The sequence below is a fragment of the Homalodisca vitripennis genome, chromosome 1 (assembly GCF_021130785.1).
Source record: "Homalodisca vitripennis isolate AUS2020 chromosome 1, UT_GWSS_2.1, whole genome shotgun sequence".
Classification (NCBI taxonomy): domain Eukaryota; kingdom Metazoa; phylum Arthropoda; class Insecta; order Hemiptera; family Cicadellidae; genus Homalodisca; species Homalodisca vitripennis.
This window is the reverse complement of record NC_060207.1, coordinates 192,146,567-192,162,997: the sequence shown is the minus strand read 5'-3', so window position 1 is coordinate 192,162,997 and position 16,431 is coordinate 192,146,567.

The window sequence follows — 16,431 nt, the reverse complement described above, 5'->3', positions numbered from 1 at the left end:
CTAAAAAATTTATACTATTTAGATACTGAACTAATCGCACTTTCATAATCTTCTCAAATATTTTTGAAAAAAACTGACAAAAGACTAATTGGGCGGAGGTTATCAATTTTTTTGTTTGAATTATTTTTAAAAATGGGGACGACTATGCTTAGTTTTAAACTTTCAGGAAAAATTCCGTTTGCGAAACTTAAGTTTATAATGTGTGATAAAACAGGTGAGACATATTGAACTATTTGTTTTATCAATAAAACGGTGATATTGTCAAAACCCGAGGTATTTATTATTGAGGCTACTTCGTGCTCCGTGGTTGGTGACACAAAAAAGGAGTTTACTCTACTCGCCAACTGTAATTGGCCTATCTCATTATCCGAGTTTGAGTGAATGTCATGAAAGTATTTGCTTATCTCTTGCGCCACGGCGGCAGGGTCCGAAATAGTTTCCCCGTTATCTATTCAATCGATTCAATCTTTTCAACACCCTTTTTAATTTTTGGGCCACTAATTTGATTTATTATTTTCCACTGAAGTGACGTATCACGTTTACACTCTTCAATTTTCTTGGAATAATAATTGTTTTTCGTAATATTTACTTCGTTTGATAATGTTTTACAAAAGTTATTGTAATACTGTCTAAAAGCAATATCATACGGTCTTTTTTTATACACTGTACAGTTTTTCTTCCTATTTATTTTGTTTAAAAGTCTGGCATTTATCCAGGGGCTGATAGAAGTTGCATTTTTAATTTTACTGTTTACATTTACACTTGTTTTGACAGTTATTTACAATTCCAGACAAAAAGTCATGAAAAAGACCTACGTTAACATCCTTTGCTTCATAACAACTCCAGTCAACATTCTGTAATCTGTTTATAATCTGGTATACTATGGCTATTGTTTGTAGGTCTACTACTAACATAATCAATGTTTTGATCAATATTTGAATCAATATCAAACCAATTACACTACAATAAAACCTGCTAAGCAAATAACGCCATGCGCCCAACAATATAAACATCCAGTAGTATTTTTGGGCACGGGCTTACGCACCAAAGTTTGAACATGATGCCGAATACAACAATGTACTCTGATTTAATTTAATAACAAAGTTTACAGACGAATGCACAACATGGTCTGCTACGTATCCGCGATAACTGTATAATTTTTAAGTATTTTAAAGTATAATTTTACGCAAAGGTAGGGGTTGGCGTTTAAAATAATTGAATGAACAATGTAGCCTATGTAATTGAATATGTTTTATATATAAAACAAACTGGACTTTCCACTTAGTTAGTTGTAAGATTAGATTTTTCTGTGGTTTTTTTTTATAACTGTTACTAAGAACCTTGTTAACATACGCAAATTTTAACTAGTGTACCAAACCTAAAAATTGTGAAACGGTAATTTTTTTATCTGTCATAATTCAGGTTTAAATAATTTACGTTTAGGAGTTCTTTACTATGGAGTCCACTTGTCTCTTCAACCTGTTGGGGCAAGTTTGAAAAACTACTCCGGCTTCTTTTATATCCGGTAAAAAATCAATCTTTAGAGTGTCCTTCATGACAATTTAACTCGAAACTTAGAAAATGTAAAAGATCTGCTTATCCACTGTAGTCTATAAGAGCCAATTTGCTCTGTATAAAGCACACTTCCTGGTTTTTTATAGAAATCGATAGAGAAATCTTTTCTAAGAAAGAAACCGAGCGTCTGCTGTGCCAGTTTTGGTTGACCTCCAAAAGGAAAGTATTAAAATGGTTAAAAATATTAAGCGTTAATTTTTTTCTTAGATTGTATTTTCCCCACCCAGATACAATTAAACCCGACCTCCATATATATTCTTATTAATAATAGTTAAAAACCCGTCCGGCAATTAGATAAACAGACTGAAAGTCACCACTTTCATAATCTGTAAATGGTTATATGACGCTAATTTCACATTTTTAGTGCCATTTGACGGTTGACTTTTAGTTTGTCAAGGTAAGAAAGCTGTAACCTGAGAACGTATTATCCTTTCATAATTTTAATGCCTTTGATACCCTATCATTCGACTTCCAAAAAACTAGCACACATCATGACGTTGAATTTCTTTTTGGAAATTCCTCAATCTATTTCAAGAAAGACCAGGTTGTACTTATATAGGGAGTCCCGTCTCTGGACAAAGGTATACCACGTTATTGCTCAGGTTAAGAAAACCTATTTCACCATAGGAACATGGGTCTCGATGCTTAGTTTCCCATCTGTCTGTATGTTTTTTTTTTTTTAGAAAAAATTAATATCTTAAAACTAATGAATTAAACTACATCAAATTTGTTTCAAATGTTTATGATAATGAGGCCAATTAACGAAAACATTATTATAAAATTATCAAGTATTTTCAAAATGGCGACCATTAAAACTTTTAAACTTTGAATTTTATTTTAAACCAGCTGCCTTTTATTTAGTTATTGTATTGTTGGCTATTCGGTGGAAACCTCAATATGGGCCAGGTCTTGTCACAGTAAATCTACTCCAAATCAGTTATTTATTATTCAAATTAAATAATAATAACACAAGTGTTAGTATTATACTTGTGATAAAACCCTATAAAAATGTTATTAATGTAATTCTTAAGAAATATTGCTGGGTTTTTTTAAGATATTTAAAGTTTAAACGTTTTAATTACCGCCATTTTGAAAATTAAAGATAATTTAATGATATTTTTCAGTAACTGGCTTTGCTATTGTAAACTTTTGAGCCAAATTTGGTTTAATTTAATATGTTGGTGTTTGAGATATTAATGTGTTAATAAAAAATATACACAGACAGACAGATGGGAAGCTAAGCATCGGAGACCCTCGTTCATATGGTGAAATATGTTTGTCTTGACCTGAGCAATAAGGGGGTCCAGGGAGTTGCGGGACACCCTGTATAATGCGAATTGTTTTTGATTCCTAGACTAATGAGACAAGACGACTCGATGTTACTTGACAGATTGCCTAAGGTAAAAAAAATTGGAAATACTTATTTCTCTCTGTGTGGTTTTTTTACGTAAAATTTAAGACTTAGTTACCGTAAAGTCATCTCAACCTGGTGGAAAAACTATTGCCAATTTTGTTACCCAATAAAAACCAAGAGAATTTTGGTCATGAAATAGAATTGGAAACAGAAACAATGTGAAATGTGCGGAAATACTGCTCTGCATTACTTGGCAAATTACACGGCGGGAGTGCAAACAGACATCAATAAGCAATGTGTGCACAATTCTGTTTTAGGGAAGCTCCTCAGTTTATCTTACTCTGTTTATATTGAGCAAACAGAAATGTAAAACAAGTAGAGCGGATTATAAAACGTTTTACATTGTTGTGTGTTGTGTGTTCTAGTTATTCATTCGTGAGATGTAATTGTTTTTGAACATTGTTCATCGAGGTTATTGTTGGCTGAAACTCTGCTTTCTGTATAAGTCTGTGCTGTTTACCCAGAGTTCACTGACAGCAAACCGTTGCAGTATGGGATGTCCAACACTTCATTCCGTTAACAATACACAGCGAACTAATTGTAGCACGCCACGACTAGGGATGTTGCGATATTATCGATATCAATATATATCGATATTATCGTTTCGATATATCCTATATTGATATCGATATAAGTTATCCGATATTATCGTGATATCGGAAGAAATATACAAATATCAGGGTTTTGATATCATACTAAATGAAAAGTTGTAATTATTTATTATTTTGGCTTTACTCGTTTTACGAAAGCAAAACTCAAACAACTTGCTTTGTTCAGTTGTTAAATGCAACGCCAGCAAAGAAATTAACTTTGCAGATTAAGTAAAAAGTAACCAGACGATGCTTGGTTCAGTTAAGCATATATAATATAGTAGCTTTTTAAAATGAAAGTGTTGTTCAGATTGTTTAGATTGTTATAGATTTATATTGAAATTTAAAATTGTAATTTTTATTCATATTTTGGAAATTGTTTTTTAATAATTGTGCTTCAAATGATTCTTGGTTAGAAAATGTTAAATAGAATTATTTAAGGAGTTTCTTTTTTTATCTTTAAATAATGGTATTTTTTAATGTATTAAGTTGTACTTGTATTAAAAACATTATTTTGGAAATGAACTCGTAAGTTGTATCTTTGATTATACCAGTTACACACTCTCATACAATCAAAGGTTGTATACACCAATTTAATCGTTCCCCTTTCCTTATTTATCGATATCGGTCGATATTAAGGATATCGATATTTGGATTCAATAATATCGGTGTATCGATATCCAAGCTTGATATTGATATCGATAACAAATATCGGAACTAGCCTTATATTGCAACAACCCTAGCCACGCCCAACTACAAACAAACATGATATGCACGCTACGCGTGGTTAATTTACTCTTCTCTAGTTACAACAAACCGAGTTTTCCCGATGGTTAATATTACTAAAGGTTAGCAATGTTTTATACTAGTTCTATATAAGAGCGTTTTGTTCACAATATTACTGCTAGAACAAACAAATAGAGCTGTTATGAGTGAAAAACGTTTCCATCGACTAATAAATTCAATTAGATTTTATTACAAGACTATCAGACCGAGGCGAGCAAACTAGATAATATGGCTGCAACTCGAGAGGTGTTTGAAGGATTTGTAAAACGTTGTATTGGTACATATTTGAATTTAGACGAAATGTTAGAGGCTTTCAGAGCAGAGGTAAGTTTCGTCAGTACCTTGGGAACAAACCAGTACGGGATCAAAATTGATGCAATGACAGATGCAAGAACGTTTTACATTAAGAACATGGCGATTTCATTTATGTATTTCATTTAAATAATATTAATATTAATTTGATTTGCCATGAACATTGAGTATGCATGGGCAACAATTACAGTAATATAAATATTATAAACAATAAAATAAAGACAAATAAAAGACTAAATAATTTAAAACCTTAACTGATTGTAATACATTTTTCTAAATATTTATTGCTGTTTTCTTTCTTTCTATTGTATAATCCAAATTGTATATTCTTTATAAAATTAAACTGATAAGCTCGTATTTGAATTAATGAAGCAATTGTTTATTAATGAATTATTCTGACGCAAAATTAATAAAAATCATAACTTATAAGTATGTAAATAAATAGTAATTAAAATTATTAAATTTCTTCAGGAAACTAAATTCTGCCATGGTACGACATAGAATAATTTGATTGCCAATAGATTTATTGTAATTAAGTCACTTTTAGTTGCAACATGTACATACAGTTATATTTTAATGTAAAAAGTAAAAAAAAAAGTAAAGAATGTCTTATTTTACCAGGCGAAGTTAGGGCTAAGAAGCCCTCTCTAACACTTAACCTGGGGACCAACGGCTTAAAGGTGACTTCCGAACCACCACCAATGGCCGGGCAGGCGGGCCGCTTGCAAGGACAGGATCGCTCAGCTGTCACCTGTCCAAGCAGCAGCCACGCTCGGCGTTGCTTGATCTGGTTATCTTGCGATAACCGCCGTACCCACTACACTGCGCCATTGGCCAGTATGTAATGTCGTAACCAAAGGCGTATCTAGGATGACCTAATGGGGGGGAAGGTTACCACTGAAAATTGTCCGTACTTCCCAGTCAAGCTGTGGTACTGGAGCACCCCCCAACCGGAATATGTTAAATTCTAATAATATTAAACATTGTATGTTTGACAGTCGTCTGATGGCATTATTATTATTATTTTATGCTCTAAAACACGGATATAACATAAGCGAAAATTTACCCTTTTTGAGACCGCCCGATAACATAAAAGAATTTCAAGACAATGACGCTGTATTAATGAGAGTAACAGAGGCTCGGAAAATTACTATATCTTAAGAACTAAGAGACACATGCTCCACATTTTATCTAGAATTTATACATTCCAATATGGGATTCCAGGATTTTACAAGAAAATATGGGCGTGTATTTGTGATACTTAAATAATATTTATTTTACATTTAAATTTTATTTTTATTTTATTTATTTAAACCAAGTCATCCCTGATAAAAAATATTCTGATACATTTTTATAGAGGATATATACTCGTATTTACTGCGTACACATATATTATGAAAATGTAAACTAGTAATACATTTATAAAATCAGTTAGTTTGAGGTGCAGTTCACTACTGCGCAGACCCAAGATCGATTCCTTAAAGTGGATTCCGTCACCTGGTAAACAGGCCTTCAAACAATCAATGAACTCCATACTAATAACGATTTATTACATTCTTTGTTTCAAGGTTATTTTTGACGATGGAAGGATTGTGAAGGAAACAGGATTTTTTCCGGACATTTGCCATCGTTCATTTATTACAGGTGAACTTTGAGCCGCAAACCGGTTTGTAGATAAGGTAAAGACACGCTTATGCAGAAAGAAACTGCTGTGCCACGCCAGGTGGCCTTTTTCTACTCTTATCACTTGATGCAGAATCAATTCTTGTTTGCGGTATTCTAGTTTTGTTTATTTCCTTACCTTGTGATATAACAGACCATAGATAAACCAAATTCATCCAGAAAAAGCTGAGAATTATCCAACCGCTTCCCACAAGAATATACTTCCTGCTTACTATATATAGGCCTATATTTTTTATATATATATATGTGTGTGTGTGTGTGTGTGTGTGTGTGTGTGTGTGTGTGTGTGTGTGTGTGTGTGTGTGTGTGTGTGTGTGTGTGTGTGTGTGTGTGTGTGCGCGCGCGCGCGCGCCTATGTACTCTAAAATCACTGTAGCATACCCTATTAACCTACGTTAAAAAAAATTGAAAACAACTTAAATATTATTTGTTTACAAGACTGTTAGTAAATAAGCGCAATAACATAAACATCTCAATTTACGCTGTATTTATTATACCGGGTTATCAATATGTGGCAGCGATGCTAATCGTTGTAAGGAGAGAAGAATGATGGAATTGATTAAAGTAAAAAATAAAATAAAAAAGTCAACAAAAGCACATTTCCGCCGGATATTCCATAATCAGATCATGTTACACATTCTCACAGCAAGTAATTGGTTATCAATGAGTTTGACTTCATCTTTATTCTAGACTATTGTTTTATTTTTATGTTTTACAAAAAATAAATGTAACCTGGACTATATATATCCTGGACTCAAGTGTAACTGCAAACCCACTAACGCGTATTTACACCAGTAAGTGACTTTATCAGGAAGACCAGCCAATTGTAAGCAGGTTACATTTATTTTTTGTAAAACATAAAAATAAACCTGAAAGAATTTCACGTACAAGTTTTAAAAAGCTGTTTGAGATAAACTGTTACTTTCACAGATTGAAACAGAACAATTTGCTTACCTCAATTTATTCAGAAATTTGTAATTTCACGTAAAACTGTTGTGACTCAACAGTCGTATCTGCGAGATAAGACCGCTCGAACCCGCTATAATTGTGTTCAGTTCCAGGAAGATGAACGCTATCTTTAAGACCAGGAGCGTGGTTTTATCTAAGTGTTTATTCGTGTTTTATTTTTAACGTTCTAAAAACCAATTTTAGTAACACTTTGCTATCTCACATTGTTTTGCCACACTTGAAGTTTTTGTTTACTTTTTAAACAGTTATACATGTTATATTTGTATGTTTAACCTCATACAATTAACATATAACTGACAGCAACATATTTTGAGGACAGCAATACCAATTACTTAACGTATTGAGTATAAAACTATTTGTTGTGTGAATTTCTAAAAGAAAGCATGCAAAACATGAAATATTATCCTGCTACTTTAGAACCTGCCAGATCTAGGGTTCAGGAGAATTGAGAGAGATGAGCAAACAGGAAACGATGGTGATCTTGCACAACCTTAAGTGAAAGCTACTCATGTACGTACCAATATCGACGATTTCATTCATGGATGTTTCTACGAAACTTTTTTTACATAATTATTCAATTTCAACTTACTGTTTCCATGGTAAATCACAAAAACTTTTTGATGTCTCACTTCATACTATATAGTTTGAGAAAACTTTATCCACACTTATCTTCTCCTCATTTTCAAAATAATAAATTTTGAAAATTTCCTGAAATTTGACATTAAAGTAGTAATAACTTAAATTTTCAAATTTCTCTTTACAGCTATTTATGTTTACCACTAAGACCTAAATAGTAATAAATTATAATAATAAATTGCACAACACAATTATGCAACCACTACTTAGATCGTTATGTCATTTTGACATAGCAAACATTTATTCACGATCATTAAGGTATTTTAAAACGTGTTACATATTTACATATAGAGTCGAAACATTTTAAATTCTTTCTTTCACCGTGTGGAGCCCGATACTTCTCACACCACTCATATTTCTCAAAATAATTACGGTATACATCAATGTAACTTTAATTAATTTCATTAAACTTCTAAAGCTTCGTTTTGAAAACAATCAACCAACTGGATTCAAATTAATTATCTCCATATACGTGATAACACTCCATGTATTATCAAAGTTACCACTAACATGGAATGTACCAAAGCGGGTCTGAGTATGTAGTTTCACTTAGGATTATGTGCAAAGCTGAAAACAGATAAATTCTTAGAAACATGACAGAAGTGGACCTGCAAATGGAAATGGTTGAAGTTAGTCGGTCACTGCTATAAATTCTAATTCAGGAAAGTGCGAAGTTGAGCCGTAGTTTGTTGATCTGACCTCAGGGAGTAGTCCAGCTGGAGGGTGGAGTGGAGATCCCACAACAAGTTGAGACTAGTTGATCGCTAAACTGCTGTAAAGTAGTTGCTCTTCCACATCACATCCCTCACTCTCTCTAGTTGATTTTTTGCTGTAATACTGTTTAACATTCAACTGGTCTTAACTTGTTTTGAGATCTCCTCTCCACCCTCAGTTGGACTACTAGTACGTTAGATAGAGCAACACAGAATAAACAGTATTAAAAGTAAAAGTCAACTAGAGGAAGTGACGGATGTGATGTGGAAGAGCAACTACTTTACAGCAGTTTAACATTCAACTGGTCTCAACTGGAGGGTGGAGAAGAGAATCCACAAACAAGTTGAGATTAGTTGGATGTTACACTGCTGTAAAGTAGTTACTCTTCCATGTCACATCCTTCATTCTCCTGTAACATTTAAGTTCGATAGGAGTGGTTACTCTTTGTTTGAAGTTTATTTTTACGATGGAAGGATCGTGAAGGAAACAGGAGTGGTTATCCATACCGGAAAATCCTTAGATGCCGGATAGAACAGTCGAGTGGAGTAAAAGCGGGGTTCGAAATGGAAAGATAGTCTTCGAATTCAGCTCTGATTATTACTGGATCAACATGCATAATAGTTGCCTACTCGGAAATAAAGGGAGAACATCAGCGGGTGATTAAGCATGATAGTCCACGCACATAAACTTTAATGTATTTAGTAATCCAACTGGAGGGTGGAGAGGAGAGCTTAAAACAAGTTAAGACCAGTTGAATGTTAAACAGTATTACGGCAAAAAATCAACGTGAGGGATGTGATGTGGAAAGAGCAACTAGTTTACAACAGTTTAACATTCAACTGGAGGGTGGAGAGGAGAATCTACAACAAGTTGAGACTAGTTGGGTGTTACACTGCTGTAAAGTAGTTACTCTTCCATGTCACATCCTTCACTCCCCTGTAACATTTAAGTTCGATAAGAGTGGTTACTCTTTGTTTGAAGTTTATTTTTGACGATGGAAGGATCGTGAAGGAAACAGGAGTGGTTATCCATACCGGAAAATCCCTAGACGCCAGATAGAACAGTCGAGTGGGGTAAAAGCGGGGTTCGAAAGGGAAAGGTAGTCTTCAAATTCAGCTCTGATTATTACTGGATCAACATCCATAATAGTTGCCTACTCGGAAATAAAGGGAGAACATCAGCGGGTGATTTAGCATGACAGTCCTCGCACATAAACATTCCATAAAATGATCGCAACTTAACTCTTTTCAGCACAATGATGTACTTATTGCATCACCTCAAAATTTACGTAGTTGCACAGTGATGCAAAATTTGAATTATATTGAATTCAATTTAGTTAATTTATGATTTAGTAGTTTTGAGCTGTGGACTGGCAACATTAGGGCCTGAGTTACTTAGATATATATTTGTAAATATTAAGAATTACGAGAGTGCAAAAAGTGCAACACTGTGCAACCCAGGTGCAACCCAATATAATAATATAAGAATCATATGAGAGCCACAAATATTGGAATTTAGGTCATTATTTCCAATTTGGCTAATACAAGTACAAACGTGTAGGCTATTAATTATATTTAACACAAACACATCAGAAGAGTTGCATACAACTTTGTACAATAGTACACTTATTTATTACTTTAAATGAGATTTGCCTCACGAATATCTTCTAAGTAAAATTGTTGTGTTGATATTCACTAAATGTTTGTCCAGCAAACTTCTGACATGCTAATAAAGGTGATTCGTATTAATGTTATAGTTGCTATGACAATGTTTATAATAAAAAGATTATACAAAAATCGAACTAATTTAATTGCATGAATTAGCCAAAATCGATCTTTGACTTAATAAAACTGATTGTTGGTTGACAACCAACAAATAAATAAATAGTGGATAGTTTTTGCTTAATAAAAAACCTAGTGCGTCAGCAACCACATCAGTCAGCGCTTTTACTGCTAATTTTACGTTTATTATTCGGCTTCTATAAAATAAATACTTAGGCTATCTGAAAGATTGTTACTTTCAAACCTTCTGCTTTTTGACGGTTGTTTAATTCTTCTACATACTTACTATGCCATATTGCGATTCAACTGTGCTAGTTTGAGCAGTGGCAAGCGTCTAGCTAGCTAGCATAACAAATACTTTACGCCCTATCCCTTTAATTTGAAAACAATGGTTTTGAAGGTAAACAACCAATCGAGTTTATTTACTTCAGAAATAGTTTATTTACTATTAGTGCTTGCTCCATCGAAAGACTATTTAGACGTGTTACTGTATCAGTTTCAGTATTATTATAGCCTAATATAAAACTTCTAGATATTGAAAAAAAATTAATTACTCACATTAATAATTAATAAAAGTATCCTTAGTAAATCAATCAATCACAAGTCCGAAAACCGTCCCCATATCTGCCAAGCCAACTATCGCGATTAGATTGATCGTTCGTCTAATGTGTTCAGTAACTCGTAGATCGAACCGGAGTATCAGGAGAGCAGGAAACCGTACTCGTTTTAGCAATGTTTGTTATTGCCTCTTCCGGGCTAGACCGGTTCAAGAATAGGTTTCTAGCCGTATGAACAAGATTTCTTCCGTTCTTTGTTTATTTTCTCATCTAAGAAAGATATTTATTTTTTATTACATATTGGTTAACATTGAAGTTTACCTACATTTTATTCAGCGTCCTATGTTCTGTAAAAATAAAGGACAAAGATTTATGAATCATTTTGTCTCTTTGTAGAATTGCACCTCACTCACATAAACAATCACTCCACCTGATCTGTAGCTGTCATTACAGTTTGCATACTGGTTATACCCACTAATTAAAAACAAACTTATTTCACAATCGTGTATCAAACTTCTGTCAGTACAATGACATCTGGCAAAGACGGTAAAGTATTTAAATAAATTAAAAAGGAAAGTTTTCCTGAGGCCGTGTTGTTACGGGTATGAAGGACAGCTCGCCTCCCGGCATTGATAATATTACAGCTTCATTGATTAAAAATTTTAAAAAAAACTGCTCTGAAATGGTTGCAAAGCGCCTAAATGATCGCTATCCAGTTAGGATATTTTACCAGAATAGTTCTAAAATGAAATCTGATTATGGGGTTTTGCAGGGAAGTATGTGAGGCCATCTCATGTTTCTCATTTTTGTAAATAACCTAGATAAAGTCAATTTAGTCGGGAACCGGGCGTTCTTTTATGCCGACGGCACGGCTTTGTTGTTTGAGGGGAGCAACTTGGAGGAAGCTTTGGGCCTGGCGGAGCGTGGTTCGAACTTACAAATCTAGGAATTTAATAATGGGAGTAGAATCTGTATATTGATGAAATTTTGTTTTGGGCCCAATAATTCAATTTGATCCACGTTGTAGCTATGGAGCCCTAGTTATCTGTTTCTACAATGGCGCTCGGTGGTGTCGCCCGATGATCCCACGAACCAAGTCGCCAGGTTGCCCTCCTCCGCATTACACTACTCCTTGTCTATTCGTTTTCCGGTACCAACGTATGTTCTGTTTTCTTGGGTGTATCAGCTCGATATACCCAGCTCTTTAATACTCCTTCATATTTTGCGCTCTACGAGTTCCAACAACCCAATCCCTTTAATCTTTTTATATGTACAAAAACTAACTGTAAAATAAATTAGCGTTATATGATTTTTAATGTATTGCCAGGTTTAGGATTTTGAAGTATTTTTAAAATGATAAGAAGCCAGTCATAAGATATATCGTTTACAATTATCTATTTTTTTTTTAAACAATAATGTATTCAAAGTTATTATGTGTTTTTCCTTTTTGCAAAAATTCACTAGTTTAAGGTTCAGGAGTCAGTATGAAAACTATAATAAGCATCCAACAACATTTAAAACATTGAACCTTGTTTTATTCATGGATGGTGCAATACAAATATAACGAATTTATTTATTGTATACGGTTAACACCATTTTTACATTACATGATAAATTTACAGTTTGGATTTAGATGGCTAACAATACAGGCATCTAATTCTATGTATAGTTCTAGTATATAATACACAGACAACCTGCAGTTATAATATCCGTAGCTGGAAACATTACAACAGGCACTAATATTCATGTTTATATCAGGTTACCTCCGCCCTTATTACTATTAAATACATAAGATACACTCTTATAGACAAAACACAAATTAATTAACAGACCATGCAATTGATTTTAATAAATAATTAAAAAGACGTACAACTTGTGCTAAATCATTACAAGTATTAAGAAACCTTATTATTATATTATAAATATATACAGAAATGGTTCTAAACAACAGGCAAGTTCGAAATATGTCTATACTCTACATATTCCAGAATAAACAGATCACCATTCAAAAATAAAACTTGGAGAGTTCCTTTTTAAAAGTTACCTCAGACATAGTAAAGAAATCAATGTGATCTGGTAAGCTATTTCTCAGGCGGTGAAGACGTGGCACTGAGCTGTGGTAAGAATACAGAGTCTGACAATATTTCTTCTCAAACATATCATTTGTTCTGGCCAATCTTGAGCAGCGAAAATCTATTCTCCCAAGTAGATCAGGGGAATCCACTGAAGATGTAATAATCTTTCGGAGAAGAAGTAAATCATTGATCTCCCGCCTGGTGCTCAGAGATTGAAGACCAAACTGATGGCTGATGTCATCCAAAGGAACCTCCGCATAATGAAAGCCAAGTTTCATTCCTAGAACTCGAAGAAACTTCCTCTGTATGCTCTCAATGGAATCAATATGGCCTATCTGATATGGCGACCACACTGGTGAACAATATTCTAATATGGGGCGAACTAATTGTACATAGAGTGTTCCAAGCGCTACAGGGTAAAACCCATCTCTGGATACCCTAATAATAAATCCAAGAGCTGAATTTGCCCTACGGCTAATAATGTCAATGTGACTTTTAGGATTAAGTGAAGATGTCATACTGCCGATGAAGTGTGAATTGTGCCGTTTATAGTAGTCATTTTTGCCTCAAAGCATTTAGAAACCTGTCACTCTAAAAACTGAAACAATTTTAAATAAACCTATAAATTTAGCATAAACATTTATTTCTACATTGTAGACAAAATCGAGTTCAATGATGTTGCATGTCACTTCATGAAATTTGGCTGAGCGTTTGCGAATGTTACATTTGTCTTAATGGAAATCATGATAACAACGAGAAAATCGGAGAATAAATCAATTTGTAAATACAAAACGCAATACACAAGATTTTCGTTACGTTTTCCCAAACCTTTTTATTAAAATGTTTGAGAATATTCTGAGTAAGCCGAAATATTTTCTGTTGTATCTGTTTGTTTCTATATAGACAATATAGATTTCTAAGATGTCATATTTCTCTATAGGATTTGGCTGAGCTTTATCAAAACCACTAACTTGAAATAAATCATGGTGATATTTTGATAGTGATTTGAGCTATGAACATGAAATTTGTCTACGCTGTTAATAAGAGTTTTGGAAAAATATATATTAGGAGCTAAAGTTAGGCCACTATCCGTCATGTAACTTAACCATAATGTACAGTCTTGATGCCGAGAGCCAATTTAAATTTTATAAGTACACAACGTAATTTTCTTTAATTTGTTAAGGAGAGGCCCTAATAATAGAATAGGTTGTGAAACTGTTATGAAGACGGATTATTTTGTTGAAAACAGTGACTTGTGTTCTCGTTTATCTCGTTGGCTGACGGTGATATAAATATTACTTACAAATATCAACAACAGTGACTCAGGCTTAGTTCAGGAAAAGGTATATTTCACTTAATAATTTATTGAACGTATTTGTTAAGCCGTAATTATTAAACTATTTAATAATTTACTACTAAACATATTGCTAAAACATAGCGTTCTACGATTCCACATTAAGTTTAGAACGATTTCAATAAGAGCTGTTTGACTGCTACCCGGAAACATAATGTAAAATTTTATAATATGTGTGGCTTTCTTGCACTAGATCCGTTTCACATAAAATTAGAACATAGGCGACACTGCACATCCGCCCAGCTGCACACTTATCGCTCTAGGAATATCTTTACAAATGATATAATGTAATTTTTGTTATTTTAAAGTTTTCCACGATATGCATTAGTAGTTGAGATCTGTGTGATTTACTAATAAATAATATCCAAACGCCAAATAAATCGGACCTTTAGTACCTGTGCTGTAAAAATGAAATAATTAACAGTAAGTAATATATCATTGGTAAATAAGTATATTATTATTCATACAGTTGTATGTTTTTACGAAATATTTTATTGGTCGTCACGAAAGAAACCAGTAATAAATACAATTCCAGGACAATACTTTCTTTTATAACCACGATTAGAAACAAATACGTAGTTTTAAATGTTGTTTCTTAAAATGTATAGCTGTTCAGTTTCTGAACAACCAACTTTTTCTTGAACTAAAAATGATATTTTATACAAGCATGCATTCCTAATTAAAACATATCGCGGTTTGGTTCATGTGAAAACAAATTTTTTAATTTTTATTTTTTTTTTTTTAACACACAGGAGGTGTAATGCAGGTACGCTGCATTATTATGACATAATGTAAACACAGTGGCGGGCCGGGTACAGCGTGTTTAGAATTCAGTCTTGTGACTATACCTCGCTTGACCTGCACCCTCACTCACAAGTAGACTGTCAATTATAAATATTGCCTGATTTATATAATATAAACATAAGTCTAATTAGTAAAAATCAAAATCAGTATTCACATCCAATAGATATAGTATATTGCAGTGTTTCCAAAGTTATTTCTGAAAGTAATGCCTAATAAATAACTGATTTTATAGGTGTTAAGAGAACTAATTACGCATTTAATTATTAACGTAAAACTCTCAATTTTTTGAATGTCGTTCTTCAAGAGACATGCAACAATTACTGAATAAGAATTATTTTTACTGTCTTTACTTTTTGGATAGTGATGTGTTAATATGGAGAAAGCTTAAAGCTTAAACAGATACCGCGTTTCCTCTATGTTTTTGGTTATTACAAACTGCAACAGCACAGAGAATATTATTTAGAGATTAAGATTAGTATGAATCAATGTTGATTAAAATTGATATACAATTTAATAAAAGTTTCAATTTTGGTTTATGTAGTGAAATACCTAAAATAATTTGTTTTCAAATGCAAATCTCATTTGGAAATCTTATGAGACATCCAAACCAGATTTTATTAGCACCGATCAAGACTCTATTTACGGTGATAGACTTCGTCAACAGCTTACTATAATCATGATAAAAACCGACTGGAGTCGGATCGCAGAACGAGCACATGTCACGAAACAGTGCAAGTATTCATTGCAAACAGTTTGAGGTTCTGAGATGAGTTACAGTTGGAGGAATTTAGCTGTGCTCGTAGGGCCCAGATACTACCCTCTCAACAAATAAACGCTATCTGTGTGGCGGGTTGCGTTTACGTGCTAGCCGCTGAGATGAAGGCGCAACAATCTCTTTAACGACTTTAAACTCACGATTTTGATTTGCAGATAAAATTGACAAATACGTTATTTTCAAAAACACGTTAAACAACACTATAATAACTGAAAAAACAAGGATAAGTCCTATTATTGCTATTATTTGGATTTCTCTTATTATTTAATTCCACCAAAATCAGCACTTTTACAAAACAGACTGATTTTAGCGAGTGTGATGAGTTATTTGGGCCAATACGATTCCTGAAAGGAGGGTTTTACCCATGAGTCACAGAAAATGTTTTCGGGACGCAGCGCATAATGCT